Raw genomic sequence first — 17,836 nt, forward strand, 5'->3', positions numbered from 1 at the left:
GGGATCTTCTCCCGGAGATGATGGAAAGCGAGACGCCTCCACCAGTCTCCTCGCCCAATAGGGCAGATGACTTTGAGGTGTCGTCCCGGAGGGTCTCTCCTGATCAACAAGTGAAGCAAGGAATGATGAAAACACTAACCGAAGGTGATACTTCGGTAGCCCAGGGTCCGGGGGCCAACAATAAAGGCCCCGGACTGTCCGGCTTTCAGCCAGAGACAACTCTAGGGGCAAATCAATAGGTCCCTTCGAAGGAAGGTCGTGCTACTATAGCAGCTTCCGGAGATCCAGAAGCACCGGATATATTGACGAACATATTGCGACAGGCGTCCGTCTTTGAGGAACACCATACTTTGATGGGTACGGTTGTTGAGAAGGTCCTGTCCGCAAAAGGCGGATTGAATGAGGCCTTCACAAACCTGCTAAGAGGCTTCGAGGTTTGTGTTGTAATGCTTTCGATTGTGTTTTATTCACAAAGTAATCCTGTGTATAGATAGTAGCCCCCGAGACTCTGATTGGCTTTCCAAGGGAGGCGATCAGAGGATCAAAAAGATATGTCCAGGAAATAATCTGACTACTTGGAACAAAGGATGTTACCTCCCCAGCTACTGCCCGGTCCATAGAGGTTGCAGATCTGCAGTGGAAGATTGACGAGGCAGATGATGACATCACACTTATCAACATGCGGCTTGACGAGGCGCAAGGTATGTTTTGGGGGCAATTAGTATATGTATGTATGATAATATATGCACGAAGCTAGAATTGTATACTAAGACGCGCATAACTGCAGATGGTGCTGCCGCGGTGGAGGCTCTTCGGGCTGAACTTGCTCTAGCCAAGGAGAAAGCCCGGATGACCAATTTGGCTGCCAATAAGGCAGCTGATGAATTAAAACCAAACAGGCTGCTCGGTGCCAGTGTGGGGAGAGAATTTCTGTCAAGCCAAAGAGGCCGATCTCGACAAGGCCTTACAAGAGGAGAGAGAAGCACGGTCCGAGTCTAGAGCGGCTCGGGAGGAGATCCAGCAAGTTGGGGAGATAGCGGCTGGTAAGCCTTTCCTGTTACAAACTAAATTCGGTGATCCGAAGTATTCCCCGCTTAATCAGATGTGGAGCTCGCCAGACGCATTCTTGGACCCGCCGAAGAGTACCTCCGATGTGGCGCAATTTTACCAAGCGCGGGAAGGGTGTGCCACGGAGAAGCTTTTTTGGTCACAGTTCGGCGCGCCAAAGCGCCCACTGTTACTAAATGAATAGATGGCCCACTAGGCCGAGCTCCACGGGATATCCGGTTCTGCCGTGAAGGACGTCATAGTCTGGTTGTGGCCTACTAAGCCCATTCCGAATAGTTACTTCGGTTTGGTGCAGCGGCTTGTGGATGCGGTGCCGCGTATCAACGCCGTTAAGTGTTCAACATGCATTGAAGGTGCACGGATGGCCTTTGCCCGTGTCAAAACATATTGGGCGAAGATGAAGGCCACCGATGTTGCATTGAGGAGTCCCCCCAAGGGTAAGGACCATCACGCACCCGAACATTATTTCGAGGACGTCTTAGAGGGTGCCCACTTGATAGAGGGTCAGTGCTCGAAAGAAATGATATTTGAATGAAATGTATTGAATTTGTAAAAGACAATATTATGATATTTGCTTAAAAGCTTTTGGTTCCTCCTGTGCGGCCGTTCCTGTATAATCTGAAAGCTTTCCAGTCGTCGGCTTCAGCCCCCTCATAGAAAATACAGGGGTGTCTGGAAAAGCACTTGATCACTCTTAACCCAACGTCTTGGTCCATGAAGGAGGTGTCAATGCGGTGAACGAGGCAATCAGACTATAGGGTGTTAACACTTTCACTTAGCCATAGGAGTTTTATGGTGGGTCTACGATATAAACCCTGGTATGTACGCAGTTTTCCCAATGTGGTGCGCTTACATGTATGACCTAAAGAAAGGTCCTTCGTGTAATACGGGGGGAATCGCGAAAGATTCCGATAAGTCGTCGAGTGGTTGACCAGCTCTCGCCGCATCATGGCAGTCAGTTTTTGGCTTTCTCTACTGAGGTGTTTGACCATATGAACCGGAAACACAATCATAGTAGTTCTCCCTTTACTACCTTAGCCGATAGAGCGGAACATAGGGTAGCAAGCACAGGAGCCGGGCAACCCAACTATTGACCCAAGACATGATTCGGAGCTGATGCATATAAGGCCAAAACTCGCGACGCCAAAGTATGCTATAAAGTTGTTCGGACTTGTTGGCAATTTATTTTGTTCCCATATCGAGCCCCTGGTGAGTTATGTCGGAGCGTGTGAAATAACACAAGGAGCAAAATGCAGTTTTTTACAGAAAAGTGAATACTGGATAGAGATTATTTTTCACTAGAACTTGAGTGATATGCCAATCGTTGTTTTGTATATAGTAACGCCACGACCCCGACTATTTGACATGCCAAGGGTCGATGGCTGAGGTGGAAGGCACTTTACAGGCTCGCAAAATAGAGAGTGTGGTCTACAAATGAAGGAAATATGCCCTAGAGGCAATAATAAAGTTATTATTTATTTCCTTATATCATGATAAATGTTTATTATTCATGCTAGAATTGTATTAACCGGAAACATGATACATGTGTGAATACATAGAAAAACAGAGTGTCACTAGTATGCCTCTACTTGACTAGCTCGTTAATCAAAGATGGTTATGTTTCCTAACCATGGACAAAGAGTTGTTATTTGATTAACGGGATCACATCATTAGATGAATGATCTGATTGACATGACCCATTCCATTAGCATAGCACCCGATCGTTTAGTATGTTGCTATTGCTTTCTTCATGACTTATACATGTTCCTATGACTATGAGATTATGCAACTCCCATTTGCCGGAGGAACACTTTGTGTGCAACCAAACGTCACAACGTAAATGGGTGATTATAAAGGTGCTCTACAGGTGTCTCCAAAGGTAGATGTTGGGTTGGCGTATTTCAAGATTAGGATTTGTCACTCTGATTGTCGGAGAGGTATCTCTGGGCCCTCTCGGTAATGCACATCACATAAGCCTTGCAAGCATTGCAACTAATATGTTAGTTTTGAGATGATGTATTACGGAACGAGTAAAGAGACTTGCCGGTAACGAGATTGAACTAGGTATTGGATACCGAGGATCGAATCTCGGGCAAGTAACATACCGATGACAAAGGGAACAACGTATGTTGTTATGCGGTCTGACCGATAAAGATCTTCGTACAATATGTAGGAGCCAATATGGGCATCCAGGTCCCGCTATTGGTTATTGACCAGAGAAGTGTCTCAGTCATGTCTACATAGTTCTCGAACCCGTAGGGTCCGCACGCTTAACGTTCGTTGACGATATAGTACTATGTGAGTTATGTATGTTGGTGACTGAATGTTGTTCGGAGTCCGGAATGAAATCACGGACATGACGAGGAACTCCGAAATGGTCCGGAGACAAAGTTTGATATATGGGATAATGGTGTTTGGTCATCGGAAGGGTTCCGGAAATCACCGGAAGGGGTTCCGGATGTTTCCCGAAATGTTTGGGTACGAGAACACTTTATTTGGGCCAAAGGGGAAAGCCCACAAGGTTTTTGGAAAGCGCAAAAGGAAGTTTTGCGGAGTCCAGGGGCCAGACGCCAGGGTCCCTGGCGTCTGGGTCCAGACGCCGGGAACCCTGGCGTCTGGCCCTGGAGTCCGAGAAGGACTCTTGCCTTTCGGGTGAAACCGACTTTGTGGAGGCTTTTACTCCAAGTTTCGACCCCAGGGCTCAACATATAAATAGAGGGGCAGGGCTAGCACCAAAGACACATCAAGAAACACCAAGCCGTGTGCCGGCAACCCTGTCTCCTCTAGTTTATCCTCTGTCATAGTTTTCGTAGTGCTTAGGCGAAGCCCTGCGGAGATTGTTCTTCACCAACACCGTCACCACGCCGTCGTGCTGCCGGAACTCATCTACTACTTCGCCCCTCTTGCTGGATCGAGAAGGCGAGGACGTCACCGAGCCGAACGTGTGCAGAACTCGGAGGTGCCGTGCTTTCAGTACTTGGATCGGTCGGACGTGAAGACGTATGACTACATCAACTGCGTTGATATAACGCTTCCGCGAACGGTCTACGAGGGTACATAGACAACACTCTCCCCTCTCATTGATATGCATCACCATGATCTTGCGTGTGAGTAGGAATTTTTTTGAAATTACTACGAAACCCGATAGTGGCATCCGAGCCTAGGTTCTATGGTTTGATGTTATATGCACGAGTAGAACACAAGTGAGTTGTGGGCGATATAAGTCATACTGCCTACCAGCATGTCATACTTTGGTTCGGCGGTATTGTTGGACGAGGCGACCCGGACCGACATTACGCGTACGCTTACGCAAGACCGGTTCTCTCGACGTGCTTTGCACATAGGTGGCTTGCGGGCGACAGTCTCTCCAACTTTAGTTGAACCGAGTGTGGCTACGCCCGGTCCTTGCGAAGGTTAAAACGGCATCAACTTGACAAACTATCGTTGTGGTTTTGATGCGTAGGTGAGATTGGTTCTTGCTTAAGCCCGTAGCAGCCACATAAAACTTGCAACAACAAAGTAGAGGACGTCTAACTTGTTTTTGCAGGGCATGTTGTGATGTGATATGGCCAAGACATGATGCTAAATTTTATTGTATGAGATGATCATGTTTTGTAACCGAGTTATCGGCAACTGGCAGGAGCCATATGGTTGTCGCTTTATTGTATGCAATGCAATCGCGATGTAATGCTTTACTTTATCACTAAGCGGTAGCGATAGTCATGGAAGCATAAGATTGGCAAGACGACAACGATGCTACAATGGAGATCAAGGTGTCGCGCCGGTGACGATGGTGATCATGACGGTGCTTCGGAGATGGAGATCACAGGCACAAGATGATGATGGCCATATCATATCACTTATATTGATTGCGTGTGATGTTTATCTTTTATGCATCTTATCTTGCTTTCTTTGATGGTAGCATTATAAGATGATCTCTCACTAAATTATCAAGAAGTGTTCTCCCTGAGTATGCACCATTGCGAAAGTTCTTCATGCTGAGACACCACGTGATGATCGGGTGTGATAGGTTCTATGTTCAAATACAACGGGTGCAAAACAGTTGCACACGCGGAATACTCAGGTTATACTTGATGAGCCAAGCATATACAGATATGGCCTCGGAACACGGAGACCGAAAGGTCGAGCGTGAATCATATAGTAGATATGATCAACATAGTGATGTTCACCAATGAAACTACTCCATCTCACATGATGATCGGACATGGTTTAGTTGATTTGGATCACGTGATCACTTAGAGGATTAGAGGGATGTCTATCTAAGTGGGAGTTCTTAAGTAATATGATTAACTGAACTTTAATTTATCATGAACTTAGTCCTGGTAGTATTAGCATATCTATATTGTAGATCAATAGCTCGTGTGGTTGCTTTCATATGTTTATTTTGATATGTTCCTAGAGAAAATTGTGTTGAAAGATGTTAGTAGCAATGATGCGGATTGGATCCGTGATCTGAGGTTTATCCTCATTGCTGCACAGAAGAATTATGTCCTTGATGCACCACTAGGTGACAGACCTATTGCAGGAGCAGATGCAGATGTTGTGAACGTTTGGCTAGCTCAATATGATAACTACTTGATAGTTTAAGTGCACCATGCTTAACGGCTTAGAATCGGGACTTCAAAGACGTTTTGAACGTCATGGACCATATGAGATGTTCCAGGAGTTGAAGTTAATATTTCAAGCAAATACCCGAGTTGAGAGATATGAAGTCTCCAACAAGTTCTATAGCTAAAAGATGGAGGAGAATCGCTCAACTAGTGAGCATGTGCTCAGATTGTCTGGGTACTACAATCGCTTGAATCAAGTGGGAGTTAATCTTCCAGATAAGATAGTGATTGACAAAATTCTCTAGTCACCATCACCAAGTTAGTAGAACTTCGTGATAAACTATAATATGCAAGGGATAACAGAAACGATTCCCAAGCTCTTCGTGATGCTGAAATCAACGAAGGTAGAAATCAAGAAAAACATCAAGTGTTGATGGTTGACAAGACCACTAGTTTCAAGAAAAGGGCAAAGGGAAGAAGGGGAACTTAAAGAAGAACGGCAAGCGAGTTGCTGCTCAAGTGAAGAAGCCCAAGTCTGGTCCTAAGCCTGAGACTAAGTGCTTCTACTGCAAAGGGACTGGTCACTGGAAGCGGAACTACCCCAAGTGATTGGCGGATAAGAAGGATGGCAAAGTGAACATAAGTGTATTTGATATACATGTTATTGATGTGTACTTTACTAGTGTTTATAGCAAACCCTCAGTATTTGATACTAGTTCAGTTGCTATGATTAGTAACTCGAAACGGGAGTTGCAGAATAAACAGAGACTAGTTAAGGGTGAAGTAATGATGTGTGTTGGAAGTGGTTCCAAGATTGATATGATCATCATCGCACACTCCCTATAATTTCGGGATTAGTGTTGAACCTAAATAAGTGTTATTTGGTGTTTGCGTTGAGCATGAATATGATTTGATCATGTTTATTGTAATACGGTTATTCATTTAAGTAAGAGAATAAATTGTTGTTCTGTTTACATGAATAAAACCTTATATGGTTACACACCCAATGAAAATAGTTCGTTGGATCTCGATCGTAGTGATACACATAATCATAATATTGAAACCAAAAGATGCAAAGTTAATAATGATAGTGCAACTTATTTGTAGCACTGCCGTTTAGTCATATTGGTGTAAAGCGCATGAAGAAACTCCATGCTGATGGGCTTTTGGAATCACTTGATTATGAATCAGTTGATGCTTGCGAACCATGCCTCATGGGCAAGATGACTAAGACTCTGTTCTTCGGAACAATGGAGCGAGCAACAAATTTGTTGGAAAATCATACATACTGATGTATGTGGTCCGATGAATATTGAGGCTCGTGATAGGTATCATTATTTTCTGATCTTCACAGATGATTTGAGCAGATATGAGTATATCTACTTGATGAACATAAGTCTGAAACATTTGAAAAGTTCAAAGAATTTCAGAGTGAAGTAAAAAATCATCGTAACAAGAAAATAAAGTTTCTATGATCTGATCATAGAGAAGAGTATTTGAGTTACGAGTTTGGCCTTCAGTTAAAAACAATGTGAAATAGTTTCACTACTCATGCCACCTGGAACACCACAATATAATGGTGTGTCCGAACGTCATAACCGTACTTTATTAGATATGGTGCGATCTATGATGTCTCTTACCGATCTACCACTATCGTTTTGGGGTTATGCATTAGAGACAGCTGCATTCATGTTAAATAGGGCACCATCTAAATCCGTTGAGACGACACCGTATGAACTATGGTTTGGCAAGAAACCTAAGCTGTCGTTTCTTAAAGTTTGAGGTTGCAATGCTTATGTGAAAAAGTTTCATCCTGATAAGCTCAAACCCAAATCGGAGAAGTGTGTCTTCATAGGATACCCAAAAGAAAATGTTGGGTACACCTTCTAGTACAGATCCAAAGGCAAGACATTCGTTGCTGAGAATGGATCCTTTCTAGAGAAGGAGTTTCTCTCGAAAGAAGTGAGTGGGAGGAAAGTAGAACTTGATGAGGTAACTGTACCTGCTCCCTTATTGGAAAGTAGTTTATCACAGAAATCTGTTCTTGTGACTACTACACCAATTAGTGAGGAAGCTAATGATGATGATCATGTAACTTCATATCAAGTTACTACCGAATCTCGTAGGTAAACCAGAGTGATATCCGCACCAGAGTGATACGGTAATCCTGTTCTGGAAGTCATGTTACTAGACCATGACGAACTTGTGAACTATGAGGAAGCGATGATGAGCCCAGATTCCGCGAAATGGTTTGAGGCCATGAAATCTGAGATATGATCCATGTATGAGAACAAAGTTTGGACTTCGGTTGACTTGCCCGATGATCAGCAAGCAATTGAGAATAAATGGATTTTCAAGAGGAAGACGGACGATGATAGTAGTGTTACTATCTACAAAGCTAGAATTGTCGCAAAAGGTTTTCGACAAGTTCAAGGTGTTGACTACGATGAGAGTTTCTCAATCGTATCTATGCTAGAGTCTGTCCGAATCATGTTAGTAATTGCCGCATTTTATGAAATCTGGCAAATGGATAAACAAAATTGCATTCCTTAATGGATTTATTAAAGAAGAGTTGTATATGATGCAACCAGAAGGTTTTGTCAATCCAAAAGGTGCTAACAAAATGTGCAAGCTCCAGCGATCCATCTGTGGACTGGTGCAAGCATCTCGGAGTTGGAATATACGCTTTGATGAGTTGATCAAAGCATATAGTTTTATACAGACTTGCGGTGAAGCCTGTATTTACAAGAAAGTGAGTGGGAGCACTACAGCATTTCTGATAAGTATATGTGAATGACATATTATTGATTGGAAATAATGCTGAATTATTCTGTAAAGCATAAAGGAGTGTTTGAAAGGAGTTTTTCAAAGAAAGACCTCGGGGAAGCTGCTTACATACTGAGTATCAAGATCTATAGAGATAGATCAAGACGCTTGATAAGTTTTCAATGAATACATACCTTGACAAGATTTTGAAGTAGTTCAAAATGGAACAGTCAAAGAAAAGGTTTCTTGCCTGTGTTACAAGGTGTGAATTTGAGTAAGACTCAAAGCCCGACCACGGCAGAAGATAGAAAGAGAATGAAAGTCATTCCCTATGCCTTAGCCATAGGTTCTATAAAGTATGTCATGCTGTGTACCAGATCTATTGTATACCCTGCACTGATTTGGCAAGGGAGTACAATAGTGATCTAGGATTAGATCACTATACAGCGGTCAGAATTATCCTTAGTGAAATAAGGATATGTTTCTCGATTATGGACGTGACAAAAAGGTTCGTCGTAAAGGGTTACGTCGATGCAAGTTTTTGACACTGATCTGGATGACTCTAAGTCTCGATCTAGATACATATTGAAAGTGGAAGCAATTAGCTAGAGTGGCTCTGTGCAGAGCATTGTTGACATAGAAATTTGCAGAATACTTACGGATCTGAATATGACAGACCCGTTGACTAAAATTATCTCACAAGCAAAACATGATCACACATTAGTACTCTTTGGGTGTTAATCACATAATGATGTGAACTAGATTACTGACTCTAGTAAACCCGTTGGGTGTTGATCACATATCGATGTGAACTATGGGTGTTAATCACATGGTGATGTGAACCATTGCTATTAAATCACATGACGATGTGAACTAGATTATTGACTCTAGTGCAAGTGGGAGACTGAAGGAAATATGCCCTAGAGGCAATAATAAAGTTATTATTTATTTCCTTATATCATGATAAATGTTTATTATTCATGCTAGAATTGTATTAACCAGAAACATGATACATGTGTGAATACATAGACAAACAGAGTGTCACTAGTATGCCTCTACTTGACTAGCTCGTTAATCAAAGATGGTTATGTTTCCTAACCATGGACAAAGAGTTGTTATTTGATTAACGGGATCACATCATTAGATGAATGATCTGATTGACATGACCCATTCCATTAGGTTAGCACCCGATCGTTTAGTATGTTGCTATTGCTTTCTTCATGACTTATACATGTTCCTATGACTATGAGAATATGCAACTCCCGTTTGCCGGAGGAACACTCTGTGTGCAACCAAACGTCACAACATAAATGGGTGATTATAAAGGTGCTCTACAGGTGTCTCCAAAGGTAGATTTTGGTTTGGCGTATTTCGAGATTAGGATTTGTCACTCTGATTGTCAGAGAGGTATCTCCGGGCCCTCTCGGTAATGCACATCACATAAGCCTTGCAAGCATTGCAACTAATATGTTAGTTGTGAGATGATGTATTACGGAACGAGTAAAGAGACTTGCCGGTAACGAGATTGAACTAGGTATTGGATACCGACAATCGAATCTCGGGCAAGTAACATACCGATGACAAAGGGAACAACGTATGTTGTTATGCGGTCTGACCGATAAAGATCTTCGTAGAATATGTAGGAGCCAATATGGGCATCCAGGTCCCGCTATTGGTTATTGACCACAGAGGTGTCTCGGTCATGTCTACATAGTTCTCGAACCCGTAGGGTCTGCACGCTTAACGTTCGTTGACGATATAGTACTATGTGAGTTATGTATGTTGGTGACCGAATGTTGTTCGGAGTCCGGAATGAAATCACGAACATGACGAGGAACTCCGGAATGGTCCGGAGACAAAGTTTGATATATGGGATAATGGTGTTTGGACACCGAAAGGGTTCCGGAAATCACCGGAAGGGGTTCCGGATGTTTCCCGAAATGTTTGGGTACGAGAACACTTTATTTGGGCCAAAGGGGAAAGCCCACAAGGTTTTTGGAAAGCACAAAAGGAAGTTTTGCGGAGTCCAGGGGCCAGACGCCAGGGTCCCTGGCGTCTGGGTCCAGACGCCGGGAACCCTGGCGTCTGGCCCTGGAGTCCGAGAAGGACTCTTGCCTTTCGGGTGAAACCGACTTTGTGGAGGCTTTTACTCCAAGTTTCGACCCCAGGGCTCAACATATAAATAGAGGGGCAGGGCTAGCACCAAGGACACATCAAGAAACACCAAGCCGTGTGTCGGCAACCCTGTCTCCTCTAGTTTATCCTCTGTCATAGTTTTCGTAGTGCTTAGGCGAAGCCCTACGGAGATTGTTCTTCACCATCACCGTCACCACGCCGTCGTGCTGCCGGAACTCATCTACTACTTCGCCCCTCTTGCTGGATCGAGAAGGCGAGGACGTCACCGAGCCGAACATGTGCAGAACTCGGAGGTGCCGTGCTTTCGGTACTTGGATCGGTCGGACGTGAAGACGTACGACTACATCAACCGCGTTGATATAACGCTTCCGCGAACGGTCTACGAGGGTACGTAGACAACACTCTCCCCTCTCGTTGCTATGCATCACCATGATCTTGCGTGTGCGTAGGAAATTTTTTGAAATTACTACGAAACCCAACAACAAAGAGTTGTTTTGGACCTCTTGTCGCATGTCTGCGCCGCCTTTCCTCAATGAAGGGGCTCCTTAAAGGGAGTAGCTTTTGGACGAATGTACAAACCGAAACTCCGATAGAGTCGGTGAGATAACCAGCGTGCGAGTCACCTGTGGTAAAGGAAAAGGAGGAGTGGTTAGAAAAGAAAAGAAGGAGCTTATGGGAGTACTTGTAGGCCCGTCCGTATTGTGCCTCCACCGATGCCCATGGTATTTTAAGTGCATAGTTATGTATCCGCAGTACAGATTTCGCGGGTGTATGAGGCGGACGGCGGAAGCCGAATTACTAGTCCATCTCCATAATTGGTCGGTCCTGCTGAATGGAGACCGGCGGCTTAATGGCCGACAAGGTATGCGGTTTAATAAGACCGATTTGTACTCCGGCTGGAGGGAACGTAGTATGATCCTCAGTCCGGATGGAGTGCTCATGCTCCTCTATAGGGGCGTGTGTCACGTATACCATGTTCACTGTTTTTACCTTAGGGGGAAATTGCTTCTGACCCACGGTATTTGGTTGGTGAGTCTCTTCGTCATCGCTATCACTGGACGGCCTTTTCCCCTTGTGTTCGGCGTTGAGCTTGCCGGCCTGCTTGAAGACCCAACAGCTTCTATTGGTGTGATTAGCTGGTTTATCGAGGTTGCCATGAATCTGGCAGGGCCGATCCAATATCTTGTCTAAATTGGATGGTTCGTCTCTGTTTGCCTTGAATGGCTTTTTCCATTGACTGGGTTTGGGACCGCTGAATCTGGCGTTGACCGCTGTGTCGCACGTTCTTTCATTATCATTGCGACATGTGTGTTTGCTGCGTCGAGGTTTGCCACTGCCGTTTCGGACTTCGGAAGTGCCTAGATCATTGGCACTGTTGCTTCTACGAGCGAGACAGTTGTCTTCTCCCGTGCAAAAGCGGGTCATTAGAGCGGTAAGGGCTAACATGGATTTTGGTTTTTCTTGACCGATGTGGTGGGCGAGCCACTCGTCCCGTACACTGTGTTTGAAGGCCGCTAGGGCTTCCGCGTCCGGGCTGTCAACGATTTGGTTCTTTTTAACTAAGAACCTAGTCCAGAGCTTCCTGGCTGATTCTCCGGGCTGTTGAACTATATGGCTTAAGTCATCAGTGTCTGGTGGCCGGACATATGTACATTGGAAGTTGTCATGGAAGGCGTCTTCCAAATCCTCCCAGCTGCCAATAGAGTTTTCGGGCTGACTATTTAGCCAGTGCCGAGCTGGACCTTTGAGTTTTAATGGGAGGTATTTGATGGCATGAAGGTCATCTCCGCAGGCCATGTGGATATGGTGAAGGAAATCCTCGATCCATACCACGGGATCAGTTGTTCCATCATATGATTCGATATTTACGAGTTTAAACCCTTCTGGGAATTCTAACTCCATTACTTTGTCTGTGAAGCAAAGAGGGTGTGCAGCGCCTCTACGTTGGGCCACATTGCGATGTAGCTCCGATGGAGTCAGTCTACGCTTTTCGGCACAGGTGTGACTAGGCTTGTCACGTCCGAATAGATAGTCGTCGTCACGTGTCGGGGCACGTCCTCGCGATCCGTATATCGATCTGGTATGTCCTACTCTATTGTCCAAGTCCTGCCAAAGGTCATATGTATGACCGCGAGCTGTTTTACCTCTGTTTTTATGATGAGGCAGGGCAAGCTGGTGTTCAGCTTGAGTTGCCGCTTTATCCCGACCACGTGGTGGTCGATCAGCCGCATTGCGCGATGATGGTATGTGCTCCAGCACCTCATCATCGAACTGAGGTAGCAATTTGCGCTTCGGGTAGCTTTTGGCTGGGCGCTTGAGGCCGTGTTCTTCGGCTGCTAGGACATCAGTCCATCTGTCGTTGAGCAGATCTTGGTTAGCTTGAAGCTGTTGCTTGTTTTTCAGGCTCCTTGCAGTGGCTATTAGCCGACGCTTAAAGCGCTCCTGCTCCTGAGGTTCCTCAGGCACAATAAAATCCTCGCTGCCGGGGCTCACCTCATCCTCAGAGAGTGGAAGATAATTATTGTCCTTCGAGTCCTCGTTTATGACCTGTTCCTCAGGGCCAACTTGCCCATTTTCCCGTTCCTCCTGTTCAGAGGTTATCTCAACGGGGTCTTCGTTATCTTTGGCATCGTCTAGAATATTATTTTCCCCTATGCCAGTATCATTGTCTTTTCCATGACGCGACTTAGAGCGGCACCGCTGACGCCAGCGTTTTGGTTGTATCACAGGAGGTTCGTCCTCGACTAGTTCTTCTTTGGCATCGTCGTTAGTTCTTTTTGGTGTATCCACCATGTACACTTCGTAAGAAGAGGTGGCCGTCCAGCATCCGGTAAGCGGCGGGTCTTGGCCCGGCTCCTCATCGACATCGTCGTTCATACCGTCGATGTCTTCGGAGCCGTAATCGAGCGTGTCGGTTAAGTCTTCGACAGTGTGTATGAAGTGGGCGGTGGGTGGTGGGTGGGAAGCAAAATTCTCCATCGTCAGCCTCCAGTTCGAACCGGATACAATTCGGCTGTGAGCCCCTGCTAAGGATAGAGCTCTTAACGAGTTTAACATGCCGCACAAAGGCGAGTGCCGGAAGATATCCACAGAGCTGAATTCGACGATCGCTGACCGATCAAGCTCAACGTATGTGGACGCGCAAGGTTCGGAACCTGTAGCCGGAGGCGAGTCCATGGTTCCGTGACACAGGTGTCACTTGAAGTTAAGTCTGTGTGCGGCTCCAATGCTGCTGAGTCTGCGGCTTCCGTGGCAGGGTTGAGCTTCCCATCCTCGGATGGCACGATCTGCTCCAGATCTAAAGCCGGAGCAGCTACAGGTACTATCTCCTGGGTATGTTCCGATGATAGATTTACGTCATGTTCATCGTGGTGGCAGGGAGCGGCTGCCGTGGTATCGAATCCATCAAAGATCAAGTCTCCGCGGATATCGACGACATAGTTCAAGCCTCAAAATCTGACCTAACGGCCAGGGGCGTAGCTTTCGATCTGCTCCAGATGGCCAAGCGAGTTGGCCCGCAGTGCAAAGCCGCCGAATACGAATATCTGTCTGGGGAGAAAGACTTCCCCTTGGACAGCGTCGTTGAGGATGGTAGAAGGAGCCATCAATCCTCTTGACGACGGCATAGTGGAACTCTCAATGAAAGCACCAATGTCGGTGTCAAAACCGGCGGATCTCGGGTAGGGGTCCCGAACTGTGCGTCTAAGGTCGATGGTAATAGGAGACGGGGGACACAATGTTTACCCAGGTTTGGGCCCTCTCTATGGAGGTAATACCCAACTTCCTGCTTGATTGATCTTGATGAATATGATTATTACAAGAGTTGATCTACCACGAGATCGTAATGGCTAAACCCTAAAAGTCTAGCCTGTCTGACTATGATTATGAGGATATATCTACGGACCTAGCCCTCTGGTTTATATAGACACCGGAGGGATCTAAGGTTACATAAGGTAGGCTACAGAGAAAGGAATCTTCATATTTGATCGCCAAGCTTGCCTTCCACGCCAAGGATAGTCCCATCCGAACACGGGTTGAGTCTTCGGTCTTTGTATTTTTACAGCCCATCAGTCCGGCCCATGTCCAATAGGTCGGACGCCCGAGGACCCCTTAGTCCAGGACTCCTTCAACCGGCTTGACACCTTGATCTCCATCATAGCATCGTTGTCGTCTCGCGAACTATTGCTTCTACGACTATCGCTACCGCTTAGTGATAAAGTAAAGAAATTACATGGCGATTGAATTTCATACAATAAAGTGACAACCATATGGCTCCTGCCAGTTGCCGATAACTGTGTTACAAAACATGGTCATCTCATACAAAATTTTATATAATCATGTCTTGACCATATCACATCACAACATGCCCTGCAAAAACAAGTTAGACGTCCTCTACTTTGTTGTTGCAAGTTTTACGTGGCTGCTGCGGGTTTAGCAAGAACCGTTCTTACCTACGCATCAAAAACCACAGCGTGGTATAGTGATTGCTTTTTGATCTTTATAAAGAACCATGTTCATTGAATCCGATTCAACTAAAGTTGGAGAAACTGACACCCACTAGCCACCTGTGTGCAAAGCACGTCGGTAGAACTAGTTTTGCATAAGCGTACGCGTAATGTCGGTCTGAGCCGCTTCATCCAACAATACCAATGAATCAAGAATCAACTAGTGACGACAAGCAATATGTATATACCCACGTCCACAACTCCTTTGTGTTCTACTCGTGCATATAACATCTACACATAAACTTGGCTCGGATGCCACTGTTGGGGAATGCAGTATTTCAAAAAAATTCCTACAATCACGCAAGATCTATCTAGGAGATGCATAGCAACGAGAAGGGAAGGGTATGTGTATGTACCCTCGTAGACCGAAAGTGGAAGCGTTATGAAACGTAGTTGATGTAGTCGAACGTCTTCATGGTCCAACCGATCAAGTACCGAACGCACGGCACCTCCGTGATCTGCACATGTTCAACTCGGTGACGTCCCTCGTACTCTTGATCGAGTTGAGGCCGAGGGAGAGTTTTGTCAACATGACGGCATGATGACGGTGATGATGAAGTTACCGACGCACGGCTTCGCCTAAGCACTACAACGATATGACGGAGGTGGAAATCTGTGGAGGGGGTCACCGCACACGGCTAAGAAATCAACTTGTGTGTCTATGGGGTGCCCCTATAGCGACCTGACCCGAATGGGTCAAGTCTCTGTGCTTAAGTGTCATCCCTGGATCGGTATGCTGACACACACAGTACAAAAAGGATTTATAACAGAGGTAAATCACATGTATAAAGTAACGTAAATACTATTACCTCAATCCATATAGCGGAAGCAACAAGGTTGTGGATTCCCATCAACACCAACGGCAAAGTTGAGTGTAGAAATCGTAACCCTAACGTATCACTTACTCGTCGTAAGATAATCCTGCAACATGAGACGTTGCAGCCCGAAACGGGTCAGTACGTTGAATGTACTGGCAAATTCACACCATAGAGAAAATGATGAACAATGGCTATCACTATATGCATATATGGCTGGTGGAAAAGCTCTATGGTTATAAGGTTTTTGCGTAAAGCCAATTTTTCCCTACTGCAAAGGAATACATTTTAATTAACTATCATGGTGGTTGTTGAACATTAAGAATGGTTGACAGCATTCTCAATCCCAATTAAGTAACATCATTAAACCCAACAATATTCATTTAAAGTAACGTGATGAGATCAACAGGATAATCCAAGAACTAGATACTCAAGATGTCCATGACCGGGGACACGGCTAATCATGATTAGTTTATACACTCTGCAGAGGTTTGCGCACTTTTCCCCACAAGACTCGATCGCCTCGGTTTGGTTTCTCGCACTACAAGGTGTTTGAGAAACGGATGACTGAGACATAGCCTTTCAGAAGCGCTAGCACCTTACGATCGGGTAGACCGGTACACCTACATCCCCTACATCTGCTAGTCTACCACTGTAAGAGTTCGCACAACTTAGTCAACTATGCCAGAGCCCATAATGGCTTGTGGCTGCACACGGAAGTTTCTAGCATGAAAGATCTTATGATCCCTTTGAGCCTGGGTGGCGGTCCAAAAAAACAGGCAAGTCCTGATAGACATTAGGTGCCTCAATCCACCCAGATGTGTGTTTAAGTTGCCACCTTAGATAAACCATTAATTAACAATACTCACATCTGTCATGGATATCACTCACCCAATCCACGTCTACTAGCATAGCATGGCATAATAAGCAAACGTAGAAGTAACTCCCAAAGGTTTCCTAGTAATACAGGTGACAGGTACTACCTCATCTACTTCCCATCCCACAATTTAATTAAATCCTAATCATGCAATGTGTGAAGATTGATCTAATGCAATAAAACTGGGTTGTAGAAAAAGGTATGATCAAAGTGTGAACTTGCCTGCAATGTTGATGAAGATGATTCGCACTCAAAACTCTTGATAGATCTACTCGTCACACTCCGGTCAATCTATCGTAAGCAAGCAATAGTAACCACACATAGGCAATCACTCAAAAGACCAGAAAGATCGAAGAAGTCGATTTGGAAACATCAAAACCAAGCAAATAACTCTTGCAACATAAAACAATTTCTAACAGTACCAAAATTATGTGAATTTGGCCTTATTAGAATGTTTAGGTCAAGAGCTTCGATTGGCAAAAAGAATCAACTCAAACGGAGTTACGGATAAAAAGATATGATCAAAAGAAGTTTGAATTCAAATCTGATCTAATTCAAATTTTAAAATTTTCAAAAACATGTTTGGGTTGGATTACTGGATAGAGGAGATCATAACGAAGAAGTGGGCGTTGGTTTCGTTGAATTTGGACTAACGAGTAAAAAGTTACAAGTGTTTGAAGTTCAGGGACTAATCTGTAAAGAAAACTCTTCACATATAAGTCCCTGGCCGAAAATAACAGAAAAAGAAAAAGACTAAAAGGTGAACGTTCGTTTTCTATACCTAACCAGTGAACGTTCTCTAAATAGATCAATCTAAAAAAAACTAAACCGTTTTTTTAACGAAAACCGAAATAAAAGGAAATAAACCGGACCGGGGCGGTTCTTACCGGTTCGATCGGTTTTTCACCGAAAACCGGTAGTGGTCGAAGGCAGCGGCAGATCGGACCGGCGAGCTCCAGCGACGGCGGCTCTCCGGCGAGGCAGGGCGAGGCGCAGGGAACGGCGAGCGACGGCGCGGGGAACGGCTGCAGCTACGCGGGGCGACGCGCTGCGGGGCGGAGTGCGGCGGCGAGCAGCAGGCGGCGGCGGCGAGGCGCG

The sequence above is a fragment of the Triticum dicoccoides genome, chromosome 4A (assembly GCF_002162155.2).
Source record: "Triticum dicoccoides isolate Atlit2015 ecotype Zavitan chromosome 4A, WEW_v2.0, whole genome shotgun sequence".
Taxonomy (NCBI): domain Eukaryota; kingdom Viridiplantae; phylum Streptophyta; class Magnoliopsida; order Poales; family Poaceae; genus Triticum; species Triticum dicoccoides.